The sequence below is a fragment of the Melozone crissalis genome, unplaced genomic scaffold, assembly GCF_028551555.1.
Source record: "Melozone crissalis strain CALT ecotype California unplaced genomic scaffold, PUWL_Pcris_2 ptg000007l_1, whole genome shotgun sequence".
NCBI lineage: Eukaryota > Metazoa > Chordata > Aves > Passeriformes > Passerellidae > Melozone > Melozone crissalis.
Window position 1 is genome coordinate 13043902 of NW_026535785.1, and position 8072 is coordinate 13051973.

Genomic DNA, 8072 nt, shown 5'->3' on the forward strand with positions numbered 1-8072 from the left:
CCTTTTTAATTGCCTGGAATTCATGGTGGCTGTGTGAGAAAGCCATAAACATATACAATCATAAAAACACATTTAGACAACCCAAACAGAATCAGTGCCATATTATTTTAGTTTATTATTCCTAGTGGAGTACAGATTGGTCTTCCTACTTTGATATTTATTTATACCAAGGAACTACAAGAACATAAATGCCACTCTTGGGATAATCCTAATGCTGGGGCCGAACAGAATACACATTGCATCTGTCTCATTTGCAGTAAAATGAAGGAGTGTTTAGGTATAATCCTGCTAATGAAGGACAAAGTTGAAGGTCAAATGTAGCCTTCAGAATGAATGTGTCACTGTGAAGCTGAGAGAATCGTAATTCTGCATTAAAAAGTTTTCTTAAAATATCAAATAACTAAGATGCCAAAAAAGAAAACGTAGCTCTTTGGTTTTATTATTCTCTCTTCTTTGAGGATTGTGTTCAAAATTTAAGTGCTCATATGAAAAATTAATGATGGGTTTTTGCTAGACAGAAAGCCTTTTTATTTTGCACATGATTAACAAAGAAAACTCAATGCAGAAGTGAGATGCTCAACAGGGGGTGGTTCTTTCAGAGTCCAGCTCACAGCTTCACACCATAACATTTATTGACATGGGAAAATACCCACTTTTATCCAAAGACAGTTAAACACATAGGATATGTGCAGGGCTGTACGTCCTGAATAACAAGGAACAGATTCTCCACAAAGGAAAATGTCAAGCAAAATAAACAAACAGCCTAGCAGCAGGCTGGCCCTGCTGCCTCTGGGCTGCTCTGAGTCTACTGCAGAACCCAGTGCAGCGTTCGTCTTTTGCTGGTTATTGTCAGGAAGTAGATCATGGGCTGCAAGGCTGCAGGGTGACTTCAGACAGTCTGCCTGCAGCACAAGGGAAGCCAAGGACGTGTAGGCAGGGTAGAATATAAAGCAGAGCTGCTCTCTGCTCACAGGCTGGTTTGATTTCATGTTCCTCACCTACAAAGTTCTCATTTGGGGGGGGGTGGTCTGGGTACTTTTCCCACAGGTCTTTTCCAACTGTGTAAAATCACAGAGTAAACTCATATGAGCTTGTGCAACTGAAAAATTTAACCCTGTCATTTCTCTGCCCACCCCTCAGTTTTTGTAACTTCTTGTTTTGATCTAGTCAGCCAACTCTGTGCATTTTCTGGAATTCAGAAGGGCCATCTGCTACCCACACATTCAAGAAGAAAGCCACACAAAAAAGGTATGACTTTTGCAAATTATCATGGAATTATAATGAGTCTTACTTATTTCAAGCTTAAGAAAAGACTAACATCTGTTACTAGTGTGTATTTATTATTTGTCCCTAAACAGAGGACACTTTTATAAATAACTGTTAAATATAACAATACACTGCAAAGAGCTGAGTGGGCTTAAAAATCTCAGGCCAGACTTGGTGTTTTGGTGTCAAACAAGAATGAAGCAAATCACCCTGGACAAAGTGAACCAGAAAACTTTCTTTTCTTCTTATACTAAAAAATGGAGAATGGCATTCACTCCTTCTCTCCCACCCACCAAATACCATTATGAACTACAAGCTCTATTTGCATGTAGGTTCCAAGAGGATTTTTGAAAACACTATGATAAGTACTCATTAAAGATACAGAAATCTCAAACAACACAAGTCTTTCATGTAGAAACTTGTTTTCCTTAAAACTATGTTCCCGTAGGCAGCAAGGATGATGGTTTCCCAAGCAAGCTGAAGTGACTCTCACTTTTGAGGTAAGGAAACCTGAAGAATGTTTAAGTGTGTAAGAACTGACCTCCTGCAGGAGGACACAAGGCAGAGTGTCTAAGTTACATTTCTAAGTGATAAGGTGTCAGTTGCACTGCATAGAAAACACCAAAACCATAAGTACAGCACCTGATAATAGCAGTTATGAGCCTTTCCAAAAGATTTCATTCTTTGTCTGATTTAGTTGTAATTTGTTTGCTTGAAGACCTCTTTTGAAGTTATCTATGGTAGTGGCATGAGGTGCAGTGACTGGTGTACAATTATAGAACCAGGTTGGCAGCATGATTGAACTGGCTAGCTGCCATTTTCACAGCAACTGGTTTTTTCTTGTGGATTTTTAGATCAGTTCCCTGCAGGAACAGATTGAGTGGAGTTTTTATATTGTTATTATGGCTGTTTTGATATTGCAGTAATGATTTTTTGATATTTGATAATAAAGCCTTGAGATAATAGCAGTGGAAGCCTCAGCGTAGCTTTCATAATCTATTGATTTTGTGGCTTTTTTCAGGGTGAATTTTTTTCCTTTGTTATCATTGGTGGTTTGTTTTTTAATTATTTTTGTGGGGATTTCTCTCAGTGCCTTTTCATACCACACAGTGCTGCTTCATATGAAGTATATACAAACAATGTGCTTATTTCATCCTGTCTAGTGCTACTAACCAAATACAAATATAGCCCAGGTTTGGTCCTGCATCACTAAACTCAGTGATAGCTTTACTTCAGCTACATAAAAAGCTGGATTAAACACTATCTGAGAAGTTCTGGATGATTTTGATACCCTGTGATTATATTCCAGTCTCTTAACTTAAAATTTAGGCAGGCAGTATGTTTTAGGAATGACCATAATTTAAATCCCTAAATGATAATCTCTCTAGAACATGAATGGTATCACTGTGTGTAATCTGCAAAACACTGATTATTTTGGCAGGGAAGGCAGAATTTGATGACAGATTTGTAATTACCACAGTGAAGCACAGAATCAGAGAAGTGCCTGTGAGGGAGAGGTGCCCTGTGCTCCTGGAGCCTCCCACTCCTGGGAGCAGCTGGACCCACCATGCCACCCTCTCCAGCCAAGAAGCTGCTCCTGCCCTGCCTTGTCCAAATTTAGCCTCGTGCTGGTGAGTGGCCAGCCCTGGTTTGTCCATTGCTGCTGCCAAGCAGATGGCACTGGCTGAGTTCTCCTCACCTTTGCTCAGCAAGAGCTCTAATTTTTGTGTCCTTCTGCTCCCCAGCCAACGCTGGCCATGAAGCCTTACAGGCATGGATTTATTCTTGAGACTTCCAAAGGTTTTTTTACTCTGGCTGGGGTTGACTGACAGGCTCAAGAGTTCCTGTAAGGCAATATGACAGAAAAATAAGAACAGACAGACAGACAGTAATGGCATGACCCTCATTTCCTTAGGAAACCAGGCTAAAAATGAAAATGTGACCTCATACCCTTTGCTGAGGGCTTCCCCTTTGAAAGCCATGATGAGAAAAATATATCCTGGATCAGAAAGACATGTGGAGATTACTGCAGTCTTGTGACTATATTAAAGGAGTCAAGAAAAAAAACTAATTGTGAATAACTTTTAAGTCCTCCTAAATAGCCATTGTTATTAAAATTATTAATAAAAATATTATTGTATTTACTTTTCCAAGGAAAAAAATGGTGTTATGGTACAGTTACAACCAGAGAGGGATGCTTTGGGGACAGAATGAGAGGATTCCCCTGCCCAAGGGACAGACTGAGGTGAGGGCTGCTGTCCCACACTGGGCTGAAACCATGCAGCAGGTAAAAACAACTGAGAAAACAGGCTGGAGTCACTGTCCCTTCCCTAGGTGAGGGATGCAGAAAGGGTCCCATTTTTGCCTCAAGTGACAGAAGAGGTGTGGAGTGAGCTCAGGAGAGAAAAGCTCCATGTCCTACCCAGACTCTCCTCACCTACACATTGGTGTAGCTCACAGGCAGTTGTAACCTCTTAGGTGGATGTTCTGTATCTGCATGAGTTTAAAGCTTCATTGAAGCTCTTCAGTCCATCCAGTAGTGACCTTGAGAGATCCTCTCAGATGTGCTGGCAGTTGTGAAGTTGACACATTTCCATACAGGGCACTAAAGCCTTACATACTGGAAAAGTCATTCAGTCTGTTAGAATTTGCATGGAAAAATACAAATATTTCATAAGGACAGATTATTCTCAGGGTATTGATTCCACATTTTGGTCTGCTGAAAACCTGCTGCTAAACAGACCTCCCTACTGGAGAGGCTGAGCAAGGTGGCCATTTCAGACAGAGGCTCTGGGCATTTATTGATTGCACATGAAAACACTAATCATGAAATAGCAAAGATTGAGCATGCTGCTGCCACTACCATTTGCATAAAAAGGTAACACTTCAGTGTTGGGAAGCCAGGACATTGCAGAACATTAAGAGTAGCTGTTCCTCACCACATCCAGCAGGGCAGCAAGTCCCTCAGGCTTCTCATTTTCCAGCACCTAGGAACTGGGACAGCACACACATAATATTGTCTATATTGTTGTCTATAACAAGTAAGTTAGCAAATTTATTTGCCATAATAGATAGACACTAAAAATGAAACTCCTATCTCCAGCAAACCTACTGAGTAATGTTTTCTCTCTTACTGGAAAACAGCATCACTTTGGGAATTTGAAATGGCTAATTGCTTTTCTATTTGATTCTTGTCATCAATTGAACTTAATTCAATTAATTTCAATCAATTTTTAAAATCAAATTCTTGTAAACTCTCTTTCCTCCTGACATGCTGCTTTTATCAACTGCAGTTCTCAGCTCCTGGCAGATGGGACTCAACAAGGGATCTCAAGCAGCAGTGGCTCCATGAAGTACTTTACCCAACAGGGTCCTGAAACACTGCCGACCCTTAAATGCCAGTTTGGCCTGCTGAGAGAGCAGTGAATTCACTCCACATCTGATGAGAGGATTCAAATGATCAGTTCAGTGGGAGAATCTTTCTGTTGTGGGGATGAAAGGCTCAGGGGACCTCACTCATGCTCAGTGGTCTTGTAATTAAATGTTACACACTTGATGAGCATTGCATTGCAAGCCTCAAGGCTAATTTACATGTTACCACCAAAATGTCTTATTTGATTTTGCTTGTAAAAATACTATACAGGCATCATTGCATGTCATTGCAAATGGTTTGTATCAATGATGCTTGGGTGACTCTCAAAATTACTAAAAGCTGTACATAATTACTGCTAAAAAGCCCTGTACAGAACCAGTAATGCTTCCTCTACAATAGCTATTTTATGACTAAGATGGCTTTCCTGATGTGACTGACAATGTTAGGAAACATTATGTAGGGTAAACAAGCAGCCTGCCAGCAAATAAAGAATAGCTTTTTGGGGAAACAAAGTACTTTGATTCAATTATAGTATTACATGTATCATTAAAGGGTGTCGCTTTTCTGAGAGGTGCCCATAATTCACAACAGGAAGGCAGGGTTGGAGAAAAGAGAGAAAAATTAAAGTGAATAGGAGCTCATTGCAAGCATGGTGAGAGATATGATGTCAATATGAGGTATTTACTGGCACATTTAAATGCTTTATGCTGTAAAAGTTGCTTTTTGGTTTGGGACACATGACTCATGGCACTCTTTACTCAAGATGAGGAAAAAGATAAGCTTGTCAAGGCTCTGGGATCCATGTAGCACATATGCCTTTATCAGTTTCATGTTCTGAGGAGGTTATCCCACAAATAGCATTTCCATGCAAGCATATCAGATGGACTTAACTACCTTTTCTTCCAATTCTTTCTTTCTTTAATACTCTTTAATACTGACTTCAAAGCACTGCAATGCCATTTTATTGGAATATATTAATAATAATAAATTACAGTTTCATTCACTGAATTCCAGCTCTTAGAAGAATAAACAACCTTCTGCAGATGCAGAAGAAAGGCAGAGAAATATTAGATGACTTACCCACAGTCTGCAGCAGGTGAGTAAAAGAATTAGATACAGAACCTCTGGCCTTTCTTCCAAATAATCTTGCCTGCGTTTGTGCCACAGTAAAATGGTTTTGCATATGTCCTGTCTCAGAAATATGAAAAATATATGCAATATGCAAAGCAGCCAATTGGACTGCCTTTTGGAATATATCATCATTTATGAATAGTGCATCTTGAAACCTAAACAGATTGTGTGCAATTAATTGCAGACTGTCAAAGAGGCTACAGCACTTTACTGCCAATTTGTAAATAAGCCCTAGGATGCAAAAGGACTGAGGCAAGTGAGGTGAGCTCCTGTGGATGGAGGGGAGGCAATGCGCAAATGCAGTGCAACACAATTTTTACACTTCAGCCCTTAAGAATTTTGCTGACCCTGGAAGAAAATGGGATGGTGCAGTGTCATTCAGTGCAGCTAGGTTTCTCTGTAGGTAGATATTTTACATAACCTAAATTAAGAACTCCCAGTTTAATTGAGATGCAAAAATAATAAAGAAGTTACATGCAGAAAGAAAAATGTACTTCTTATTAAAACCTTGGAAAATACATGTGCATTTTTGTACCTTAAAAATATGCTGAACAATGGTGATGATGATGTGCAAACAAAGCAGATTCCCTTTATGTCCTGATTATGACCCTCAAATGATCTTTGTTCTAAATATGCTCATGCTGGTGGCTGGCCAATACCTGACTGGATTCCTTATCCCTTTGTATCACTGCTGTTCCCATCCTTCCTCTCATTGTTTCCCTCACAGATTCAATAAATACAACATGTTTGGTGCCACTGCTGATCTGCAGAGCCAGTCAGTGGCCAGCCCACTGACTCAGACTTGGTCTCAGCTTCAAAAGAAAAATGATGATGTCTGTCTTTCTAGGTTTGAACCCCTCTGGTGAGCAGCATCACAAATGTGGTACAGACCTTCAGTAATTACTGAAGCAGCAGTTTGTCACAAGCTGCCTGCAGCACTGATGGACAATCTGCTGGTGGGTATTGTTAGAGGAAGGAATATGTAAGATATGATATTTGTGACAGGCTTCACTTGGATTTTTTGTTTCAGGGGATGAAATGTACCTGTGGAGGCAGTGTTGATGGAGAACTAGGTACCTATATTCATTAACTATTCTTTCCATCACTGCTGTATTTAATATATATACAAAAATTACTCCACTGTAAATAAGAATTTGGCCCAAGTAGCAGTGACAATTACATGAAGTGCAATTTGTATCTCCTCAAAAGTTCATCTATATCAGCAGTTTCCAAAACAAGTAGATTTAGCCCTTGAGGAAGAGGAGTTCTCCCTACATATCCCAATCACTCTTCACACCAGTCCTGGAGGGGGTGGTTGCAATGCTCAGCAAATAAAAAAATCTCTTCCCCATTCCTCTGAGCCTTGTACCAGGCCAGGAGCTTACTGCAACCTACAGGCACTTCCCTGTGCTCTGTGAACCTGAAAAAACCCACAATATTGAAGTCCTCCTCATCTGAAACAATTCTCTTTATTCTTTTTCTGCCCTAATCTTTAGCACAATTGCAGTTCCAGAAATGACACATAGCACTCAAGTCCATGGATGGTAAGTTCAAGGTTGAGAGAAGATGAAAGAAAAAAATGGACTGTCAGCCTGATAGGCTTTGGATGGAACTTTACAGGGAATCAGCACACCAAAGGATGCTTTTGTGGGGGGTACCACAAGCCCAGCTGCCTGCAAAATTAGAAATCTAGAATTGAGAGGTAAGAATTCACTGCTTAACCCCAGGGAAATTAATAGTGACTTTTTGTTTCACAGCTTAATATTTAAACAATGTTGCTCCGATTAGTCAATGGAAGACATTTTGTTTTCTGTGAGATATATTCTCTCCTCACCAAGTCAAGGTGGTTTGCTTCCAGGATTTTTATTTTTTTCTTTTTTAAACTAGATTGCTCTTGCCTCTAGGGATAGCGGGTTTCCTTCAGAAATGGAACAAAGTTACGCTCCTCCAGCCTTTACTTACTCAAACTTTGAAAATCTGTGTGCCCACATCCCCCAGTTTGTTATTTTGTTGGTTGCACTGAAAGGCTCTCCAGGCTGAAAGGCTCTCCAGGCTGCAGCTCTGGATTCCCGCTGGAGCGGCCATGCCCCGGTGGCAGCAGAGGCGCTGTGGCCCGGCGGCAGCGCCCGGAGCCCGCAGCTGCGGGGCCCGCCCGGACTGAGCTCCCGCACGGGCTGAGCTCCTGCACAGGCTGCAATCCCTGCACGGGCTGAGCTCCAGCGGGGCCCACACGGGCTGAGCTCCTGCACAGGCTGCAATCCTTGCACGGGCTGAGCTCCCCTCACAGGCTGCGCTCCCGCAC